This window comes from Stenella coeruleoalba (assembly GCF_951394435.1).
Source record: "Stenella coeruleoalba genome assembly, chromosome: 10".
In the NCBI taxonomy this organism is placed as follows: domain Eukaryota; kingdom Metazoa; phylum Chordata; class Mammalia; order Artiodactyla; family Delphinidae; genus Stenella; species Stenella coeruleoalba.
This window is the reverse complement of record NC_137156.1, coordinates 14,556,700-14,580,219: the sequence shown is the minus strand read 5'-3', so window position 1 is coordinate 14,580,219 and position 23,520 is coordinate 14,556,700. Positions and strand designations below refer to the sequence as shown.

At 36.4% G+C, this 23,520-nt stretch overlaps 1 protein-coding gene across 16 annotated transcripts in view; it reads right to left on the bottom strand.

Moving 5' to 3' along the window:
* RNF144B (ring finger protein 144B) overlaps positions 1–23,520 on the bottom strand; it is an 850,456-nt gene that overhangs the window by 365,661 nt on the left and 461,275 nt on the right. For 9 of the 16 annotated variants that reach the window (XR_013830103.1, XR_013830105.1, XR_013830106.1 and 6 more), the window contains 2 exons: positions 20,506–20,708; positions 18,518–18,657 (listed from right to left, as the gene is read on the bottom strand). The gene's annotated coding sequence lies outside the window, so the exon portion shown is untranslated. Of the gene's footprint in view, positions 1–6,639; positions 6,729–18,517; positions 18,658–20,505; positions 20,709–23,520 lie in introns of those variants that run through there. The other 7 variants (XR_013830101.1, XR_013830102.1, XR_013830104.1 and 4 more) reach the window with 3 other exon arrangements.

Genomic DNA, 23,520 nt, shown 5'->3' with positions numbered 1-23,520 from the left:
GATCATTCATCTTGCCTCATACACTATACCAAAACTGACATTGTATAATTTTAGATGCCTGTATCATGTCCAACTCTCATAACCTAATTAAAATGCAAAACAAACACACACACATGCACGCGTGTGCACACACACACAGAGTACACATTGCAGGCACTCTTTTTCATATTCCTTCAAATATCATCTCCAGATACAAAGTGAAAACCTGCATTTAAAGCTGTTTATTATTCTGAACAATGTAAAGATCCAAACCATTCTTATTTCCTTATCCTCACAGTCTCCTATTCAGGCATGTTTTTAAACCTAATGATTTAAGCCTTGAACCTCAGTATACTGAATACCATGTTTTCATGAAAGCACCCACACAGGCTGTGCTCGTCTCCTTTTCTTTGCAATTCACACAAAATCCCTACCATCATTTCCCCCTGGTATTCTTTGCTCGGCTATTCAAGTAGGTAGCATATTCACAGTAACAGAAGAGTAGAGCAGTGAAAACTCCTTCCCAGAGAATGCTTGCTTCTCTGCGAGTCTCAGGCCTAAAACACGTGCCCTTCAAACTGCACAATCCTACAAAAGCATTCGCTGCTCTTTGTTTTCTCTGCAATCTACTCCTTCTAACTTTCCTGAAATGCATTTTTCTCATTTCCTTGCTTTCTTTTTCGCTCTCAGGTGAATTTGTTTATATTGAACCCCCTTTTTCCATCTTTCCCCTCTCCCCCTCTTGAGAACAAGGTCCATTTTCTTTTGCAGTGGACTATAATTACTAAATAACATACAAATATACGGCCATGTATATTCTAAAGGAACAGCTGCAAAATTGCTAATATTAGGTCTAATTTAGCTACAATAAATTAGCAAATGTGTGAAAGCACAATGATGACAGCATACTTATAACAAAAGTCAATGTGTTGAAGTATATGGATGACAATACATACTAATTTTACAGAGGAAAAAAGAATCCTACACCAAATGGAATGCATGCAATGAACGGACGGGACTAATAGCTCAGATACATATACTTAATGCGGCCAGTCACTGTAAAAACAAAAAGATAGATGAAGCTGTTCAAAAATCTAGCACTAACAAGCAATGTAGTCTGAAACCATTAACCGTCAGGGGTAATAACACTCAAAGTGCTGAAGTGCAGTAAAACGGCAGCGCTTTCCCGGGACGGTGGCCGTTGTACCAGCGCACACCTGTGAAGAGGGCGCTAAATCTATCCTTGCATTCATTATAACAGAGGGAGGAAAAAAAAACACTAATGATGTAAAGTACAAACGGAAATAGCAGACAGCAGAGAGTGACATTTGCATGGTCCCAGTCAGCTTGTTAGCTGAAGTGGGTTTTAATTAGCTATTTTCCAGCAAGCAAACGAGCAAATTAGTGGCAGCCATAAACAAGAAGAGACAATCAGGCCCAAAGAAAAGGAAAAATGATCAGGGCGCCTTTGCAGGAGGTGGGGAGGGAAGGGCAAGGAATTACAAAGGTTTTACTGAAAACTGTTCTCAATCATAGAATTAAAGAATGTTTTCTCTTGAATTCACCTTAGGGATTATCCAGTCCTCCTTTCTTTTACGGGTGAGGAGACAGGTCCATAGAAGCTAGCTGACTTGTGCAAGGTTACACCTCTGAATACAGCTCTCAAAAACAAAACAAAACAAAACAAAAAGGGGGCATCTTCCAAGTCTAGGTTTTCTCAAAATCTGCTTTTGAAATACTGTGAGTGGATCAGTCTCTTAGGAACAGAGAGAAGTGTAAAGCCATGTGGAAAATTTGCATAGTAATCAAGGGATACAACAGGTTATAACTGTAGGTTCAACTATGCTGAGATATAAAACAAAATGAGAAAGAGTATTAGAAACAGAATAACAGAAATAGCTTCCTTTAGTCAAAAGCACCTTTTGAAAAAGTATTGTTCTGAACAAATACTCGTCACATAGTCAGTGAGTGCTTATTACGTTCTAGGCACAGTATTAAGTGCTGAGGATGCAACTTTTACTGTCTGGTAGGATGTGCAGACAGACTTTACAAACAGTGGGATGCAAAGTCTGATGCAGCACATCAGAGACACTGCTAAGCTTAATGTGGGGAGTCATGAGGAACATTTGAGAGGAAGGGCCATCAGACCAGGACCTGAAGGATGCAGAGCAGGATGCCAGCTTCCTCATAACTCCACAATGAGCAAGGACCTAGGTATTTAAGGTAGCCACCTCTGTAAAAAGCACCATTTGTCTCGCTGGACTAGATAAGAAAAGGACTCCAAAATGCATAAACAAAGAAATGCGTTATACAGTTTTCATCAAACAATTTCATCTGATTCTCAGTCTGAAATATGCTGTTAAGAAAGCATAAAATGATTGGGAAATAGGGGAAAACTTGAGGTGGGGAATAATAGAAGTCAGTGGGCTTATTTCCTTATGTCATAAGTTCACTTGCTATATTAAGATTTAAATGTATTGAAGCATGATATAACCCAAGGGAAATACAAAAGGAAAATATAACAGGCAGGACAAAAGACTGAAGCAAACATTACCACAAACCTTTGCCACTGCTATAGATAATAAACTCAGGGACAGTTTATATGAAAGAGAGTAGGAAACTGGAGGCTGTATTTATCAGGAGGCATCGACCTCATAATCATTACAGTGTGCAGTTACAGAATCACTATTATTGGGAGATATTTCATAGAGCAGAAAATTGGTCCTCTATCTTGACTTCACTACCCAAAGAATGACTTCAAATATGAGATACACAAAAGGATGGAAAAACACAGAAAAATGAAAAGAGTACATGTCCTCTCTCAACTGCACAGTTAACTGAGATGTACATGCAGTACCATTAATTTTTCATTTGTCCAACATTTACTGAGCGCCTACGATATGCAAGCATTGGATTAGACACTGGTTATACAGATATGAATAACTCTTAAGGTCATTCAAGCATGTCTATTTCCTTTCCCACCAGTCAGATATTTAAACAGTGAAAGACAATTATCATGTTTTCTGATTCTTCTTCTCTTGATGCCTAACAACCATATTTACTTCATCGTTTTCCATATAACATTTCCAACTGCCTTCAACCTCCTTCCTCCTCTAGCATTTAGATTGTTTCTATCCTTTGAAAAGCATGATATTCAAAACATCATTGCCTGTTTATTACAGACTTAAACATAATTATCACCTCCTTTGGTCTAGATATTGCTTCATTAATCTAACCCAAAATCACATCTGCATTTTCAGCAGCTACACACAGTGTTAACTATCTTTAATTTTACTATTAACCAATAGCTCTAAAATATTATCACATAATGATAATATCACACATTTGGAAGACTCAACTGGAGGATCTTAATCCCTCAATATAAAACCTTGTTAGATTTTATCTGTTTTTCAGCCTATTAAAAATTACGTAGATCCCGATTCTGTTATCTAACATATTCACTACATCTCCTCCTGCACCTCTACGATGTCATCTCCAAATCTGTTAAGAAAATGTCTAAATTTTTGTTCAATTATTTATGAAATTATGAAAGATAAGGCAAAATTACATTCACAGGGTATCATTAGAAACACGCCTTTTGACAGAAACCAATTAACGACAATTATTGTTAACGGTTTATGAAATGATTTTCGTATCTTAGAATCTGGATTTAAAGAAAGGTAGTTTATTCGGAAAGTTTCCTCAGAGAGTGCTGGTGGAGGAGAGTGAGAAGTGAAGCAGGGAAGGGAAGCAAGGAAGCCGATACAGGACTCTCTGTGGAGGGATGAGAAAACTGGGTTACAGAGCCATGGACTTTCGTCTCTCAATGACTTAGGGCTGTTGACAAGGCGCTGACTCCCTGGCCTATACATGGGCCAAGCACACTGCTGGGGACCGATAAGTCCTCAGGCAGAAAGTGGCAGGTGCTTGCAGTAATGAGCTATCAAAATGCTGAGTGCTGAGGGGATATGGACAGGGCACCAACATCTGCTACACTGAAAGCTCATCCAGTAAGACTGCGTGAGACTTCTTTTCAAAAGTCTCCCTCAAATTGAGATACAAAGTACCAATCCCATCACCCACACTCATTGATTCCTTTAAATTTTTGGATCATTCTTTGTTTCCTAATGTTGCAGACACAGTCCTTATTGTCTGACACTCTCTAACTTGAGTGACCTTGTCCAAAAATGATATTCGTCTTAAAACTTATATTTAATAAGTCAATTGGAACCCTAGTGATTTTTCCTTAAGTATTTCCTACCAATCTTTTAATAGTGTCTTTATAATATTCTGGAGAACTGACACAGGCTAATCAATCACAAACCCATGGAAGACTTTTTTCTTCATTTCTTTCTTATTTTTTATAAATCATGCATCCCCATTATTAAGTATTTCTTCGGATCTTGAAACTTTTTAAGACCCCAAAGCATTTCTATTTGCAAGATTTTGGCAGATTAGAAATTTCCCCATGCCAAAAATAAGAAACTAGAATTTCTGTGGAAGTAAGCATAACAAACATTCTTATAAATGCACAGCTGAATTTATAGGAAATTTAGTGGTTAGGAGACTTGAGTTTTAATAGTATGTGGTGGTAAATTTGAGTTCATACAAATTGGTGACTTGAAAATACCCCCTGTTCCCAACTGAAAAAGGCTAAATCTTCACAAGGCTATATACCCTTGCTCAAGACTTTGGCTGGAGAAAATTTCTCCTGTTAACAAAAAAAGATAAAAAGACACTGTTCTGTCTCATCATCAAATCCAAGTAAGATAAAACAGTGTCTCCCAGTAATTTGAGCCAAGCAAGTCTGGGGTTAAAATAAACACTATGACCACCCAAAACCTTAAGGCAGTGAAACTACATTATATTGATACTGTAATGGTAGATAAAGGCCATCATACATTTGTCAAAACCCATAGAATATACAACACCAGGAGTGGACACTAATGCAAACTATGGACTTTGGGTGATAACGATGTGTAGACACAGGTTTACTGATTATAACAAATGAACTGCTCTTGTGAGGGATTTTGATAGTGAAGGAGGTTGTGCATGTGTGTGGGCAGTGTATGTACAAAATCTCTGTACCTTCTGTTCATTTTTTCTGTGAACCTAAAACTGCTCAAGTTAACAAACTCTATTTTAAAAAATAAGGAATAAAGCCATAATCATTAAATACATTGATTTAAAATGTAAAAAACTACCTATACCAAAAAGATTAAAAATTGAAGTCTGGATAATTTTTTTTGTTGCTTCAATCAATCAATGAAAGATAAAATTCCAAATTTCATATAAACTATTCTAAGGAATAAGAAAACTTAAAAATAAATCCATCTTAATTCATTATGAAGTTATCATAACCTGATACTGAAAACAGAATCAAAGAGAAAAGAAAATTACCAGCTAATTTCACTTTTGAATACAGATGAGAAATCTAACGTATGAGAAACAGCCACCACAACATCACGGCCCAACTGGATTTATACCAAGAATGCAAGTATTCATTAAAATTTGAATATCTATCCATTTTTACTGTTAAAATGAGAAAAAATAACATCTAAATAGATATAGGAAAAGCAAGTCTAATATCCTAAGACCTCTTTGTGATTGGAAAGAAAGTCTTAGCAAACTGAAAATAGAAGAAACATCCATAATCTCATATCTGTCAAAAAAAAAAACAAATCCCACAGTGGACAATATGTTTAAAGGTTAAAATTTAGAAATGAAAATGAGAAATGAACATTATACCCAGTTCAAAATGTTTTTTTAAATGATAAGAATTGCAAAGAAGTAAAAAAGATATCACTTTGGCTGACAAATATTGCTTAGTTCAAAAATTCAAAAGCATTTAATGTGTTGGAATTAAAGAGCTCTGCGATGCCATGCGATCAATATACAAAATAAGAAAAATCACATTTCTATATTATATATCAACAAAGAACAGAGAACGTAATCAAAGGTCATCAGCAGCCATTCAGCAATCCCAGTGAAATAATCCCTGAAAAGCACTAGGATACAGTGTTTCTGAACCATGGATTTGTACTCCTTTTACACAGTTATGTACTTCTGTACCCTCTTTACCTATCCTACACTTCCTTTCTTTTCCACGTCTTTAATGGCCTTTTCAGTTAGTTCTTTTAAGAACTGCTTACTTCTATGCATCCCTTAATATTATACCATCAACTCAAAGCATAAAAACTACAGTTTTGTTGCTTTTCTCCTTGCTAACCAAATCTTTCTATTGCCTTCAGCTATTTTTCAAGTTTCATATGGTATTCTAGCTTCTCTGAAGCTTTACAGTATGGTTTCATTCTCTTACATTTGTCTTGGGTCTGTTTCTTTCTTCTTCTTATTTTTTTCTATCTTTTTGAAATTTGGACTAGCAAGTGAGCTCTTTGCTATCTGCTTCACTTTCTTTAAGGTACCAATCACCATTCTTCTAAATTAGAAAGATTTGCATAGTTGGCACTGTATTATTTGAGGGCTTTGCAAGACGTGCGAGTATTCTCTTCTAGAGTCTCATGCTGTGAATATGCCCTCGTTTCCCCAAGTTAATCTTGCCGCCTGTATCAGTTAGGACGGTCAAGCTTAGGCTGTGTTGACAATTCTAAAATCAAAATGGTTTATGACAAGTTAAATCTCTTGTTGCCGTTCCATGTCACCTGTGGGTCAGCTATGGCTCAGCTTCATGTTATCATTATTCCATATCCCAGGCTGATGGACCTGCCTCTATCTATAACATTGCCTGTCTCAAGGGAAAAAAGAAAAGATACATGTTATTCTTACAGTTTCTGTTCTAAAGTGACATATGACATACTTTTACCACTTTTCTTTGGCCAAGACATTCATGCACATGGCCACCCCTAATTTGAACAGGATAGAGTTGCATAATGCCCTGGTAGGAAGGATCATGCATCATAAAATCTACCACAATCCATCCTCCCAGTCACCAAATACTGAGTTCAACACCACCAGATAGACAGATCCTTTTATTTTTTCCTTTAGTACTGTAATGATACTGTTCCATTGTCTTTTGGCTTTTGTAGCCTCCAGTGATAAGTCAGCTGTCTTTCTTATCTTTGTTCCTTTTTGTCTTTTTCTCTGGCTATTTTTACAATTTTCTTTTCATTATAAGTTTTCAGCAATTTAATTATGATGTGCCTTGGTGTGTTTTTCTTAGTTTCCTCTACTTTGCGTACAATGAATTTTTTCAATCTGTACATTTCTAATTTTTATCACATTTGGAAAAATTTTGGTCATCATTCCTTCAAATATGTTTCTTTCCCCCTCTTCCTTTTTTTTTTTTTTTAATCTCTAGGATACCAATTACACATATGTTAGATTGCCTGAGAGTTTCCTAGATCACTGGTGCTCTATTCTTTTTCTTTTTTTCATTCTTTCCCCCACCCCACTTTCTACTTCATTTGGAAAATTTTTATTGTGTTTTCAAGGTTTTCCTGCAATGTCTAATCTGACATTAATCCAAACCAGTGTATTTTTTTTCCTGCAATGTTTAATCTGACATTAATCCAAACCAGTGTATTTTTCATTCTATGCATTTTATTTTTAATTTTTAGAAGTTTCATTTGACTCCTTTTATATCTTCTACCTTTCTCATCATGTTCATGCTCTCCTCAATCTCAACCTTAATGAGCAAATATGGAGCATATTTATAATAGTTATTTTTAACATCCTTGTCTGTTAATTTGATCATTTCTATTACTTATGAGTCTGAATTACTGATTGATTTTTTTATGGGTAATATTTTCCTAAATCTTTGTATGCCTTTCAATTTTCTTTTGTATGTAGGACATTGAATTTTATGTTGTGGAGTGGAGGATTTTGTTGTATTCCTTTAAATGGTGTTGACCTCTTTGTCTGGGATTCAGTTAGATTACCTGGTCTTACTTTGTTTCTGTATAGGATTGCTTTGAAGCTTTGTTAGGTTAGGTCCAGAGCAGCCTTTATTCTACAGATAATTTCACCCAACAACTAAGATAATTTTCTTCTAAGTATTTTACCCAATGCCTCATTTATTATGAAACTTCACGAATCTGACACAAACAGAAACTACTCTCAGCCCATGGTTAGCTTCAGGAATCGTTCAGCCTACTTATTTCCAGTGGTTCTTTTGCCAGCTTTGGATAGTTTATTCTCATTCATGAGCAGATTGGTACTCTGCCAAAGACTCAAGGGGATATCTCTGCAGATCTTTCAAGCTCTGTCTTTGTGGAGCTTCCTTTGCTCCAATATTTTGGCCTCCCTAAATTCCAATCAATGTCTCTAAAACTCAGTGAGATTCCATGGCTTTAATCTGCTTCCTCTGTCCCTGCACAGCAGAGAGTATACAGGCTCTAGGTGGTAAACTGGGGCAGTCATACAGCTTACATTGTAATCAGGGATAATAATCATGTGCTATCTGCCATGTAATGTCTGATAACAATTGCTTTATATATGCTGTCTGGTTTCTTAGTTGGTTAGGGTGAGAAAGCAAATCTGGTCCTGTTACTCCCTCATAGTCATATCCAGAATATTCTTACTTTTCATTTAGTACAAGAATGACTTTAACTATACAGGCTATGTCACTGTGCTTGTGGTTGCTGTGTTTTATTTGAGAACGCTGATGAGCGAGAGGGGCATTAAGTATTACCCCACAGGGTGGGGCTAGCATATGTGAAACATAGTTCATATATACTGTCCATCTTGAATAATGAACTGATACTTATTAGTTAAGGAAATATTTTCAGGCCTCAAAAATGAGAAGTTACATTTGCTTGAGATGTTAATATGAATATTCCCATGTGCAGAACTCAATCCAACATAGTGGGTTTTGAACGCCATTCAAATTTTGGGGGGGAAGAAAAGATATGTAAGGATAGGGAGTTTACACATACCAAGCAAAACTTGACTTTTTAAAATAAGATATAATATAAAGGCATGTAAACACTTTGGCCGTATTTTGATAACTGTCCCTAGGTGAATTTAAAAATGTACTGTTTAAATATTTGTCATGACCAAAACTTGGATAATTTTATCACAAAATTTCGTTGAAAAAACCTTCCCAAAATTGCTGGCTCCGTGAAACATTTGAAATGTTCATTTACAGATGCCAACTATTTCTCTACATACCAGTGGTCTCAGAGAATATAAGCCTATGCTTATGGCAGACAGTTTTAGAATTTTCCCTGCATATGTATTAGTTTTCATGCAGACCAAACAAAAATAATAGAAAGCAAAGGGAAAGTAGATTTAGTATGTATCAGGACCCATTGTCAATCATGTCCTGTATTTATTTGTCTGTTTGTTTTGTCATCAGATATATTTTGGTGTGAAACTTTTTAACGGGTAATGACTCTCCAACCATGTTATACTTTGATAGATTCTGGGCTTTTTGTGTAAAATGTATCCTAAATTTAAAACATACAACAAAAAAGCCTCTTGTTCATAAAACAACCAAGACAGATTTTTATCAGTTATATAAAATAGAGTCAAAATGTTAGTATTTGCTTATATATTCCTAAATAGATATTAAAGAATGATATCACCAACACCAAAATGTTTGAACAACATGAACCTCGATTAAAATTCACCTTTCTTCTGATGAACTGCCCAGATTTCAACAAAACCTTCACCCCCAGCATATAGCTAAAGCAATCATAGTATTTGAAGGTGCTGGCATGTTTTTGTTTTATTCCTGATTTTTTTTTCATTACTACTCAGGAAGAATAGTATGCCAGATTCAAATATATGAATATACTATTTTAAATTGTCTGTCTTTGAAATTTTAACTGCTTTTTTGTAGTTTTGAAATTAATATGCATGCTTCTGTAACTAACTTGATATATTTACAATCTTTTAAAATTTTTCTTTCAAATGTCACTGTCATTCTGTATCTAAAATACCATAGTTTTTTCTTTCTCACAGGATAAAGATATCTTCAATTGATTTTACATATTTCTTTAAATTAAAGAAAGTCATTTATGTCAAAAGAGCAAAATGCATGTAATATTTATTATATCCAGCATTAATATCTCCTTTGCCACTATGTGCTGTTACATAATGACATAATGGAGGGATTATTTTCATAACTGATATTATATGTCCTACCTAAAGGCCATAAGATTTCTCTTATGGCTCCAAAGATATTCCTGCTACCCGTTACTCTAGTCTATTAGGCATCGTAATTATGTAATTAGATGTTCTTTAAAGACTATCTCAGGCACCCCATAGATTAAAATGGTTCCTCTGAAGCAGTTACCAGATCTGTTACGTAATTACATAATTAAGTTCATGTAGTAAAAATCTTAACCCTTCTAAAAAATAAACAGTCTGCAATGGAGCAACACATGACTTTGATTGCAAACTGGAAGTGGAAAGAAAGTGGTAATATATCCAATGTCAAAAGTAAAAGTCTCTCAATACTAATTTTTATATTGAGATCTCATCCCTCAAAAGAAAGCTCAAGGGAGTTGGATCTGGCCTCTCAATTGTCTAGAACATTGGCTGATGGTTTCATTAGCAGCATTTCAAGAGAATTTCTTCTCCATAAACTTGTCAATCCACCTTCCTCAGAAATATTCATAAACTCAGTATAGTTAGGGGGCTACCAAAAAGATAAACAGTGACTATAAAATACTAAATAAAATGAATGTTCTTCGTATTGTCATTTAGTGTATTTTAAGTCAATTAAATTCTGCTACATCCTATGTAGCTCTAGTGTATAATCTTAAATTCCAATTACTTATATGTATTTGCAAATTAAATAACAAAATGAAATCTGGAGTTAGTACCCATCCCAAAGCTCACAAAGATAATACTTTTTAAAAACACCATTAGCACAGAAATACATAGACATTATGTTACTAAATTACCCAAATACAAAATCAATGTATGTGAAATATATCAACACTGCCCTCCGATATTGGCCCCCCCATACTATATGAGACCCAAACAAAGATCCATCCATCTATAGGGGAATAGGCATTCAAGGCAAAAAGTCAATTAACCCTTAATTTGTCCTTTCAAAACACCCTATCTTTTAGACTCCACAAATCCCCAAGTCACCTCAACCCTTGACTTGCATACTGTACCAAACTGATTCTTAATGGCCATTTTACCAGGTCTCTTTTAATTCTCTCTACCACCAACCCCATGTTAAATTTTACATCCTGTTCATTTCTTAATTGCTTCTCACCTCTCCATTCTCATCAGTTAATTTGGAATGTTGTCTTCTATGACTGTATTTCCACTTTGAAAAAAGCTATCCGTGACAGCTCCAATGTTTAATGGCTGCTAATTTTTAAAGAAGGAGTATTTCAAACCAAAGAGCTTGTGTTTCCTCTGTATTAATTCACTGTATTGGTTTTCTACGGTGACACAACAAACCATCCTAAAGGTTAGAGAAGCTTAAAACCATGATTTATGATTATCCCTCCCGGTTTATACCATGCTGATGGAAACTTCAACAGCTACAACACCTTTGGAAAGAAATTTTTACAGTATGTTCACCCTACTTGACCCAGTCATACTACTTTTTGGAATTGAGATAATTCAGAAAATATACTGAACTACAGAAAAACCTTTTCACACAAAGATGTTTATCCCAAGATTATTTTATGGATGAGGGAACTAAGATTTGAAGAAGCTGAATCACTTCCTTGAGTTTGCAAAAACAGAGGAATAAGAATTGGAACTCTCACACTCTGTCTTCACATTCTTGCATTCATGACCTTGCTATACCACCTCTGATGAAAAGCTTTAGCTTAAAAAAAAATCACACACACACTATTTTAGAGAGAATACAAATGCAACTAGTTTACAAAATAAAATATGCAGGAAGCAGCAAGACTGGAAGAATATAAACTAAAATACTGATAACAGTTGCCTTTAAGTGGTGATACTCTGGGTTGTTTTCCCTTCTCCTTTATATGTTTTTAAGATGTTCTAAAATAAAAAAGATTTTTTTAGTCCCATAGGGGAAAGGAGGATTTTTTTTAATCCTGAGCTGCTATTCCTTTTTGTGCAGATAAGGACCCCAGCTATGTGCGTATCTATCACAAATAACCTGGGGATGTAGAATTTTAACACAAGCTAGTAACGTTGGAATTAAGAAAGGAACCTGGGGAGATCCTTAAAAGTTAGAAAGACAAATGCTGCCTTTCACTTGATAAGTGGTAAGCATGGAAAACATTCTTTCCAGAATGAGGATTATTTAAATAAAGGTGTCTGGCAGAAGAAAGGCTCCAGGGGCTTTGTCAGCAGCCAAAGTGCAGGGGATCACAGAGTTCCTGGAGTTCTGCTGAGTCAGATTTACCAATGCCTGGAAAGAACCAAGACAGCAGAAGCTTTTCTGATATAAATTGCAGATTATGGACGAGGTATGCAACTGGATCTAGTTTTCTTGTTAATCATAATTGATTGATTGATTGATTAACTCTTGCACTAAGCTCTACATAGATTCAACAATATAAATTGAATAAAATATTTATGTTCACTTTTATTAAAAATTAATTTTGTAAACAATGATATATTGAAGGGAAAGCAGGCACATCCTTATTTTCTCACTGAGTACATCTGACCGTTTCAGTCTCCAAGACCCCAGCCTTGTGGTAGTTTATCTGAACAACTGACAACGTAACATACGTAGATCTGTGGTTATTAGCCTTACAAACCCAAATCTCTGTTGGCAGCAAATATCACAGAACTGTAAGTAACACAGTGATTCAAGAGGTTCCTTTCACTGTCCATCCCTGTATTTGCACTTCCTTCTTTAGTGACTAAAAAGGGCAGCAACAAGGGGAAAAGGTAACTTAAAAACGAATAAGCAAGAGCTCATCCCAATTATTAGATTTCCCCTTTCTTTTCAAATGAATTTTTGAAACAAAACCAAAAGAAAACCCTAGCCCTGTAGCATTTCAGTAATTTACTAAGTTCTAAGGTAACTGACATTTTTTTAAAAAAAAAGAGCTTCACATAAACTTAATTGACTAATTATAGCAGGGAAAATGTGAGAAATTATACACATATCCAGAAAAGTCCCCATCAAAGGAACAGAAAAAGAGTAAATAGCCCACTGCCTGCATTTCTTCTGGCTTGTCCCTTTAATCTTCTATTTCTTCTGTGAATTGCTATTTAACTTGATTTTCACCTGTTTCCTTCAAGAATTTGGAAATCCAGGTCTAAAACCTTCAGTCTATATAGAAATATGGTACATTCTATGGTGTGCCATGATACGGTACACATTCACAAAAACACAGAACCGGCTTAGCATGCTTCTACACTGGCTTCTCATACAATCAATAAAGCTCATAAAGCCTTTGTTCTGGTCTTTGTTTCATCCAGACCAACTTTGCTATACAGATAACTCCTAAAAAGTCAGAAAGATTGACCATTTATTGAGTAAATAGCATTCTAACTACAGTGAGAATGTATTGATTGCTTACAGTTTACACCTTATTTTACATAAATATTTTATTTAAAATATAATCTCCAAGTTGGTTCCAGTATAACTGGCTTAGTGCCTTCTTCAGGGATACAAAGGTTGCCTATAGTAGTTTCCCAGGCTTGTCCCTCTAGTATCTCTGGGGTTGGTGCCAAAACCTAATTAACACTGAGCAATTTGAATTTTAGACATGAAAGGAAACTTGGACACCAACAAAATCTGTCTTGTAAAGACACTGTTGCTTCTCTGAGCTGAGGAAGTTTAATTATTGTTGCTTTTCTCAGAGCTTGCAGCATGATTGTGATTATCCTTAGTAAATTACAGCAAATATCTTCCTTTCCTTGAAGATGAGTCCCTTCACTATTCTCTTATTCATCATCCACTTCCAGCCCTTTTCCTCCTCTCCAACAAGGTCTCCCCACCCTTCAAAGTCAAGCTCAATTAATTCTTGACACTACTGTGGGCCTTTTTCATCATTCCATCCAAAACAGATAATTCGTTTTCTGAACTCTATGGCATTCAATATCCACACCGTCTGTTTGGGTTGAATTGTGTCCTCCAAAAAGATATGTTGAAATCCTAACTTCTGGTGCTTTTTAACATGACCTTATTTTGAAATAGGGTCTTTGCAGATGTAATCAAGTTAAAATGAGGTAATTAAGTGGTCCCTCATCCAATAGTATCGGTGTCCTTATAAGGAGAGGAAAAGAGATATACAGGGAGAATACCATGTATAGACTGAGGCAGAAAATGGAGTGATGCATCTGCAAACCAAGGAGTGTCAAGGATTGCTGGCAATCACCAGAAGCTAGAAGAGAGAGGCACGGAACTGACTCTCCCTCAGAGTCGCTCAGAAAGAACAAACATGCTAACACTCTGAATTCAGACTTCTAGCCTCCAGAACTGTAAGAAAATAAATTTCTGTAATATCAAGCCATCAATTTTGGAGTCCCTTGTTATGGCAGCCCTAGGAACTTATATACCATCCACTTGCAACCCTTTCTTTCCATGTATCACCTGGTTACCTATCTAAGTCCATGCCTATATCCTTAACTTAAAAAAAAAAAAATTCCTTAGAGAGAAACCAGATCTTAATCTTTTATTCTTATACCGAGACTATCTCGTATCTATGGTAGGGTTGCCAACTAAAATACAAGACAGCTAGTTAACTGGGCATCCTGTATTTATATTTGCTAAATTGGGCGACTATAATTTATGTACAAAAGAGATGATCAGTAAATACCTAAGAAAAAAATGGATGAATTCCTAGTTTATCAATTTTATGAAAAGTTCTTTCTTAATATTTATAACAATCAATCATCAACAGGTATACACTGAGAAACTTTAACCTACCTTCTATTAAACTTTGGTGGCCCACACCTGGAATATTGATTAAGATATTATAAGGGTACATCAGAAGTAGAGAAGACCAAAAAATAACAATTATGATGGTCAGAAATATAAAGGCAGGTGCCATTGTGAAGACAGGAACTCAAGAATTTCAGACTCTGCCATTTGTAAAGGTTGAGTTGAAAGATTCATTATCAAAATCTAGAATCATAACAGATACATTAGTGAAATGATTAGTTCACCAAATCTATAAAGACTAGGCTGAGAATGAAACTAATATTAAATGATTACTTTTCTATTTGTCATGCCTTTACATACATTAATTCATTTCACCTATGTTAGGATGTAGGTGTTATTACCCCTGTATTTCAGAGATGAGAGAACTAAGGTTTGGAGGGCAGAGTCAGAATTCAAACCCAAGATGCAAGACCTATGCTCATTCCACACTCCCAGATTGCTTCTCTAAACCTTTCTTCCCTGAGCAGTGCAAATTAGAAACAATTAAAGGAAGCACATATTTACTAAGTAGATAATACATATTAAAAACCCGTTGATGCAGAGAGCAGCCTGGCAGCAAATATAAAGTGATGTAAAATTTATGGATAAAGTTATGAGTTAGAAAGCCATTAGAGGAAGAGGACTCACACAGAACTCACCTTTAAAATTGACATCAGAAGCTACTAGAACTTCTAGAACACCTAGCTAAATTGACTTGGGGTCCATTTCAGGATGACCTTGTCCATACTCCTGTGCAAATGATCGACTTAATACAAGTCCATTTACTTCATTACCATTTAGCATTTTGGGGAGCTATAAAAGCTGAATCGTGTATTGTAAAGAGCACAGTACTTATAATGATGGAATCTCAGCCTGCTTCATTCTGTTACTTATTAGATGTGTGACAACAGAATTAAGTCACAAGCAATGACTTAATTGGCTCAGTTTCCTCCTTTGTAAATAATAGACTGCTTTCTAAATTCCTATCTAGCAAACACTTATACTATATGCTGCTTTTTTTTCATAATTATATCAGTGCTTTTCAACTGCTGTTTCCCCTACATCTTAAGCAAAATGCTTCTTTTCTTTACGTCTTTGTACTTCATTCATTTATTCTATAAACTGGTCTCCTACTCTATGTCAGGCACTGTGCAAGGCACTGGGATATAAGTGATAAACAAGAGAGACAAGATCCTTACTTTTATTAAGATTAAAAATTAAGATTAAGGGGGACTTTCCTAGCAGTTCAGTGGTTAAGACTTCACTTTCCAATGCAGGGGATGAGGGTTCGATCCCTGGTTGGGGAGCTAAGATCCCACATGCCTCAGGGCCAAAAAACCAAAACAAAAGACAGAAGCAATATTGTAACATATTCAATAAAGACTTTAAAAATGGTCCACATCAAAAAGAACTCAAAAAAATTAAGATTAAGAAAAAAATAAATAATTAGAATGGTCAGAATTAGGCAGATGTCATTCTCAAGAGACCCTAAAATAATAAATAATTACAATTTTAATAAATGTTTTGAAGGACAATTATAGAGTCGTGAGGAACTATTTAAAACTTTAACTTGATTTAAGTCTCTAGGGTGAAGGAAAACTTCCCTGAGGAAATTAACATGTAAATTTAAACTTGAAGGGTGATGAGAATTTGGCAGATAAAGAGGTTGAGAAAGAGCACTCCTAATAGAAAGAACATCAAATGTGAAGGCTCTGATTCAGGGAGGAGTTTGGTACTAAGAGGAAACAAAAGAGGTCAACACAATAAAGTGTAGTCAGGGCAAATACAACAGTTTAAGATGTTGCTGAACAGTCACAAACGGAGAACCTGGAACGCAGAATGCAGTTTAAAAGTATAGAATGGACAAGGCTTACATGCTTATTAAAATATACTCTCTTTGAGGGTGCACTGGAGTTATCCAAACAGAGGAAGGTAGGCGGGCATTCTAGGCAGGGATGAAAACATGCAAAGCCATGAAGTTTAGTTGGGATAAAAATAAGCTATTTTGAATTCAAAAAGTCATGGTTACATCAAAGGATACAATCAACAGAGTGAAAGGCAACCCACAGAATGGAAGAATATATTTGCAAATCATATATCTGATAAGGAGTTAATATCCAGAATATGTAAAGAATTCTTACAATTCAACAACAAAAAACAAACAAGTCTATTAAAAATGGGCAAAGGACTTGAATAGACATTTCTCCAAAAAAGATAAACAAATGGTCAGTAAGCACATGAAAGGACACACAGCATCACTAATCATTAAGGAAAAGTAAATCGAAACCACAATGAGCTACCACATCACACCTGTTATTTGGCTATTTAAAAAAAAACAACAAAATAAGCACTGGCGAGGACGTGAAGAAATTAGAACCCTTGTGCACTGTTGGTGAGAATGTAAGATGGTACAGCTGCTGTGGGAAACAGTATGGAGGTTCCTCAAAAAAAATTATATGAATTATCATATAATCCAGCACTTCTGGGTATATACCCTACAGAATCCAAATCAGGGTCTCAAAGAGATATTTATGCACCCATGTTGGTGGAAGGAACCCAAGTGCCCATCAACAAATGAGTAAATAAACAAAACGTGGTATATACATACAATGGAATATTATTCAGCCTTTAAAAGGAAGGAAATCCTTCATTCCCCATGTTACAACATGGAAGAACCTTGAGGACCTCATGCTAAGTGAAATAAGCCAGTCATAAAAAGACAAACATTGTACGATTTCACTTACATGAGGTACCCAGAGAAGTCAAATTCATAGAGACAGACAATGGCATGGTGGGTGCCAGGGGCTGGAGGAGAAGGGAATGAGGAGTGGTAGTTTAATGGGTATAGAATTTCAGTTTTTCAAGATAAAAAAACGTTCTGGGGGCTTCCCTGGTGGCGCAGTGGTTGAGAGTCCGCCTGCCGATGCAGGGGACACGGGTTCGTGCCCCGGTCCGGGAAGATCCCACATGCCGCAGAGCCGCTGGGCCCGTGAGCCATGGCCGCTGAGCCTGCGCGTCCGGAGCCTGTGCTCCGCAACGGGAGAGGCCACAACAGTGAGAGGCCCGCGTACCGCAAAAAAAAAAAAAAAACAAACAAAAAACATTCTGGAGTGTTGCTTTAGTGAACTGTACACTTAAGAACTATTAAAATGGTAAATTAAAAACAATACTCTTTCCTGTTTGGAATAGATTACAAAAAGGCATGAAGGAATAACAGGAAAACTATTTTTTTCTGCTACCTTTTAGGTTAGGCATTTTTATTTTCTATTTTGTCTCCACTATCAGCTTATTGTTTGTAGTTTTTTGCTGGTTGTGCTAGGGCAGGAGTACCCAACCCCCAGGCCATGGACTGGTAGCGGTAGCAGTCCATGGCCTAAGAACTGGGCCGCACAGCAGGAGGTGAGCAGCGGACAAGCAAGCGAAGCTTCATCTGCCGCTCCCCATCACTCACATTACCACCTGAACCATCCCCCTGCTCCATCCGTGGAAAAATTGTCTTCCATGAAACCGATCGCTGGTGCCAAAAAGGTTGGGGACTGCTGCCCTAGGGTTTACAATATATATCTTTAATGTAAAAGAGTCTATCTTTGAATGGTACACTGTTTCACGTATTGTGTAAAGACCTTAGAACATTATACTCCAAAATCCTAAATTGTCACACATTTTAGTTTTGTGATATAAATACACAACACATTGATAGTCCTCTTTTTGTGTAGAGAACAATTAAAACGAAGAAAAATTTACATTTACCTCAAATATGCCATTTCTTATACTCTTCATTCCTTCGTGTAAATCCAGGTTTCTGTATGATATTACATTCCTCTGCCTGAAGTCCTTTCTTGAACATTTCTTGTAGTCTGCTACAATGAATTTTCTCATATTTTGCTCATCTGAAAAAAAAGTGTTTATTTTTCCTTAATTTTTGAAATATATTTTCCCTAGGTTTCAAATTGCTGGTTGAAAGTTTGTTTTTAATTTAGCATGTTAAAGATGTCAATCGTCATCTAGATTCCATAGTTTTTAAAAGATAATTCTATAGTAATTCTTTTCTTTGCTCTTCTGTATAAATGTTTCTTTTTTCTCTGAGTACTTTCTCTTTCTCTTTGATTTTCAGCAGTTTGAATGAAAATTGCCTAGGAATGTTTTCAGGGAAGAGTACTATTTAGCTGGGTGTTTTCTGAGCCCCCTGGATCTATAATTTTTGTGTCTTTCATTAATTTTGGAAAAGTCTTGGTCATTTTATCTTTAATGTTTCTTCTGTCCTGTACACTTTCTCTTTTTCTTTATGGATTCTAATTATATGCATATCAGACCTTTTGATACTGTCCCACAGCTCTTGAAGCCTCTTGTTCCTTTGTTTTACTCTTTTTTCTTTTTGTGTTTTAGTTTGGGTAATTTCTATTGAACTATCTTCAAATTTGCTGTTTATTTCCTTAGTTTTATCAAATCTATGGATGAGCCCATCAAAGACATTCTTCTTTCCTGTTACCATGTTTTTTGAAAATTTTCTAGCACTTCCATTTGATTTTTTTATGATTTCTGTCTCTGGGTTGTAATTCTCCATCTGTTCATTCATGCTGTTCACCTTTCCCACTCTTGCCTTTATAGTATTAATCATAAATATTTTAAATTCCCTAACTGATAGTTTCAACAATTGGGCATAACTTGAGTCTGGTTTTGTTAACTTCACCTCCTGATTGTCTGTTATTTTGGTTTTTGCTTTTGGTGTGTTGTTTTGTTTGAAAGCCAAACATCTTTTGTAGACTAAGCCAAACATCTCTTGTGTACAGGGTTGGATAAATAGTATGTATTCCTGCAAATGGCCACACTGTTTCCTTTGCTAGGTCTCTAGCATGCTGTGAGTCAACCTAGTCAAGAATTGAGTTGCTTTGGGGATTTATTGTGCTGTGGTTATTCCTAGTGCATGACAGGCTTCAAATTCCTTTAGTGTTATCTTACGCTTAGGGTAGGAGTTGATTCATCAGAGGGTTTTCCTCAGTGTTTGTTCTACCCACAGCTCCAGGTCTTTTATTTGCACTTGCACTTCAGAGAGGGTCTCTTCACATGCTTATACCCCTCTCCCAGCTGTAGACCACCAATACTTGTTACTCAGTGCTTGGTAGCCAGGTGGTGGAAACAGGGAGATGTTTTCTGTTGTTCTGGTTTAGCTTCGGTCTTTGACAGATGCTGTGTCACTGGGTCTCAGAGGTGGAGACTTCTTACTATCCCCACCCCTCCAACCAGTAGCAGGAGATTTCTAATGATCTGGGCCCAGGGCATTTTCTTGCCCCACTAAGGGATAGAATATTTTGTTGTTGTTGTTGTTCCCTTTTTCCAGCTGCAATGGGTTTTTAACTGTGGCCTGAAGGCAATAGAGTTTGGTACCCTTCTCACAGAAGCTGGAGATTTTTGATCAGTAGGAAAAATAGGAAAGAAGGGCATTACATCTTCCTGCAATGCTGCTGTTCCTCTCCAGAGGGCCTGCACTGCAAGAAAGCCTTGCCCCTCAGTCTTTCTCATGAGTACCCATGGAGAAGAGGATGCAAGTGTTTCTGAACAACCCTTATGTCTATGGTTCTCACAGTTTCCATACTCTCATGCTAGCCAACATTCACCCTTTAGAATTTATTAAACTTTTTAGCTAAAACTTTCTTGCACAGTTGAATGAAATCCAATATCTGCTACAGGAAAGCAAGTGCTTGTTGCATTCCATTTCTATTTAGAAACACCAGTCTTACCTTATATTTTAAATTGTTTGTTTGTCCTGAGACGTAAGCTCTCTGATAGTTCAAGAAAAGTTGTGAATTCAACAATTAACTGCCTTTTTGTTGTGGTGAGAGTAAGAATGGTCTCTTTCCAGTATTCTGCATCCCAAGTGGGAGCCAGAAATTCCCACTTCACTTTTATTATCACCGAATTTCTCTCCTTTTAGCAGTAAAACCTAAAAAAGAAATTGTCTATACTCACTTTCTTCAATTTATCTCATCCCATTTTTATATTTTACCCCTACCACATATGAAAGTTTAAAAACTATAAGATTATCGGTGACCTACAAGTTACAAAACCCTGAGTTAATATTTAGTCCTTATCCTAATTAGGATGTCAATAGTTCTTAACACAGCTAGACTCTCCTGTCCCCTGAGATATTTTCTTATTTGCCTCCAGGATGTCACACTCTCTGGATTCATCTCCTCCCTTCATGGCTACCACTTCTTGGTTTCTCCCCTGAGAAGATTCCTTACCTTTCAATCTCTAAATGATACAGTATCCCAGGAATCACTCCTGGGACTTCTTTCCTCTATCTACATTCACACCTTCAATCTCATCTAGTCTCAAGGCTTTACATATCATCTATAAATTGATGACCCCAGATAAATATCTACAGATTTATATATCTGGAATTCTCCTCTGACCTCCAGATTTACATGTACAACTTCCTACTTGATGTCTCCATCACTTAGGATTTCTAGAAGGCATTTCAAAAGGAATATATCCAAATCTGAGCACCTGATCACCCTGGTAATACTGTTCCTCCTATAATCCTCCCCAACTCAGTAAATGGCAAAATCCATCATCAGAAAATCTACAAACAATAAATGCTGGGGAGGGTGTGGAGAAAAGGAAACCTCTTGCACTGCTGGTGGGAATGTAAACTGATACAGCCACTATGGAGAACAGTATGGAGGATCCTTAAGAAACTAAAAATAGAACCACCACACGACCCAGCAATCCCACTACTGGGCATATATCCTGACAAAACCATAATTCAAAGAGTCATGTACCACACTGTTCATTGCAGCTCTATTTACAATACCAGGACATGGAAGCAACCTAAGTGTCCACCCACAGATGAATGGATAAAGAAGATGTGGCACATATATACAATGGAATATTACTCAGCCATAAAAAGAAACAAAACTCAGTTATTTCTAGTGAGGTGGATGGACCTAGAGTCTGTCATACAGAGTGAAGTAAGTCAGAAGGAGAAAAATAAATACTGTATGCTAACACATATATATGGAATCTAAAAAAAAAAATTGTTCTGATGAACCTAGGGGCAGGACAGGAATAAAGATGCAGAGGTAGAGAATGGATTTGAGGACACAGGGAGAGGGAAGGGTAAACTGGCACAAAGTGAGAGAGTGGCATGGACATATATGCACTACCAAATGTAAAATAGATAGCTAGTGGGGAGCAGCCGCATAGCACAGGGAGATCAGCTCGGTGCTTTGTGACCACCTAGAGGGGTGGGATAGGGAGGGTGGGAGGGAGACGCAAGAGGGAGGGGATAAGGGGATGTATGTATATGTATAGCTGATTCACTTTGTTATACAGCAGAAACTAACACACCATTGTAAAGCAATTATACTCCAATAAAGATGTTAAAAATAAACAAACAAATAAATGGCAAAATGCACACTGCTCTTTGCTTACGATAAAAATTCTCACATCACCATCAATTCCTCTACTTCTTTTTTTTATTTTTAATTTAATTTTATTTTTTTAAACAGCAGGTTCTTATTAGTCATCAATTTTATACACATCAGTGTATACATGTAAATCCCAATCACCCAATTCATCACACCACCACCCCCACCACCCCGTCGCTTTCCGCCCATGGTGTCCATACGTTTGCTCTCTACATCTGTGTCTCAATTTCTGCCCTGCAAACCGGTTCATCTGTACCACTTTTCTACGTTCCACATATATGCATTAATATACGGTATTTGTTTTTCTCTTTCTGACTTACTTCACTCTGTATGACAGTCTTTAGATCCATCCACATCTCAACAAATGACCCAATCTTGTTCCTTTTATGGCTGAGTAAAATTCCATTGTATATATATACCACAACTTCTTTATCCATTCATCTGTCGATGGGCATTTAGGTGGCTTCCATGACCTGGCTATTGTAAATAGTGTTGCAGTGAACATTGGGGTGCATGTGTCTTTTTGAATTATGGTTTTCTCTGGGTATATGCCCAGTAGTGGGATTGCTGGATCATATGATAATTCTATTTTTAGTTTTTAAAGGAACCTCCATTCTGTTCTCCATAGTGGCTGTATCAATTTACATTCCACCAACAGTGCAAGAGGGCTCCCTTTTCTCCACACCCTCTCCAGCATTTGTTGTTCTTGATTTTCTGACAATGCCCATTCTAATTGATGTGAGGTGATACCTCACTGTAGTTTTGATTTGCATTTCTCTAATAATTAGTCATGTTGAGCAGCTTTTCATGGGCTTCTTAGCCATCTGTATGTCTTCTTTGGAGAAATGTCTATTTAGGTCTTCTGCCCATTTTTGGATTGGGTTGTTTTTTTCATATTGAGCTGCATGAGCTGTTTATACATTTTGGAGATTAATCCTTTGTCCCTTAATTCGTCTGCAAATATTTCCTCCCCTTCTGAGGGTTGTCTTTTCGTATTGTTTATGGTTTCCTTTGCTGTGATAAAGCTTTGAAGTTTCATTAGGTCCCATTTGTTGATTTTTGCTTTTATTTCCATTACTCTAGGAGGTGAATCAAAAAAGATCTTGCTGGGATTTATGTCAAAGAGTCTTCTTCCTATGTTTTCCTCTAAGAGTTTTATAGTGTCCAGTATTACATTTAGGTCTCTAATCCATTTTGATTTATTTTTGTTTATGGTGTTAGGGAGTGTTCTAATTTCATTCTTTTATATGTAGCTGTCCAGTTTTCCCAGCACCACTTATTGAAGAGACTGTCTTTTCTCCACTGTATATCCTTGCCTCCTTT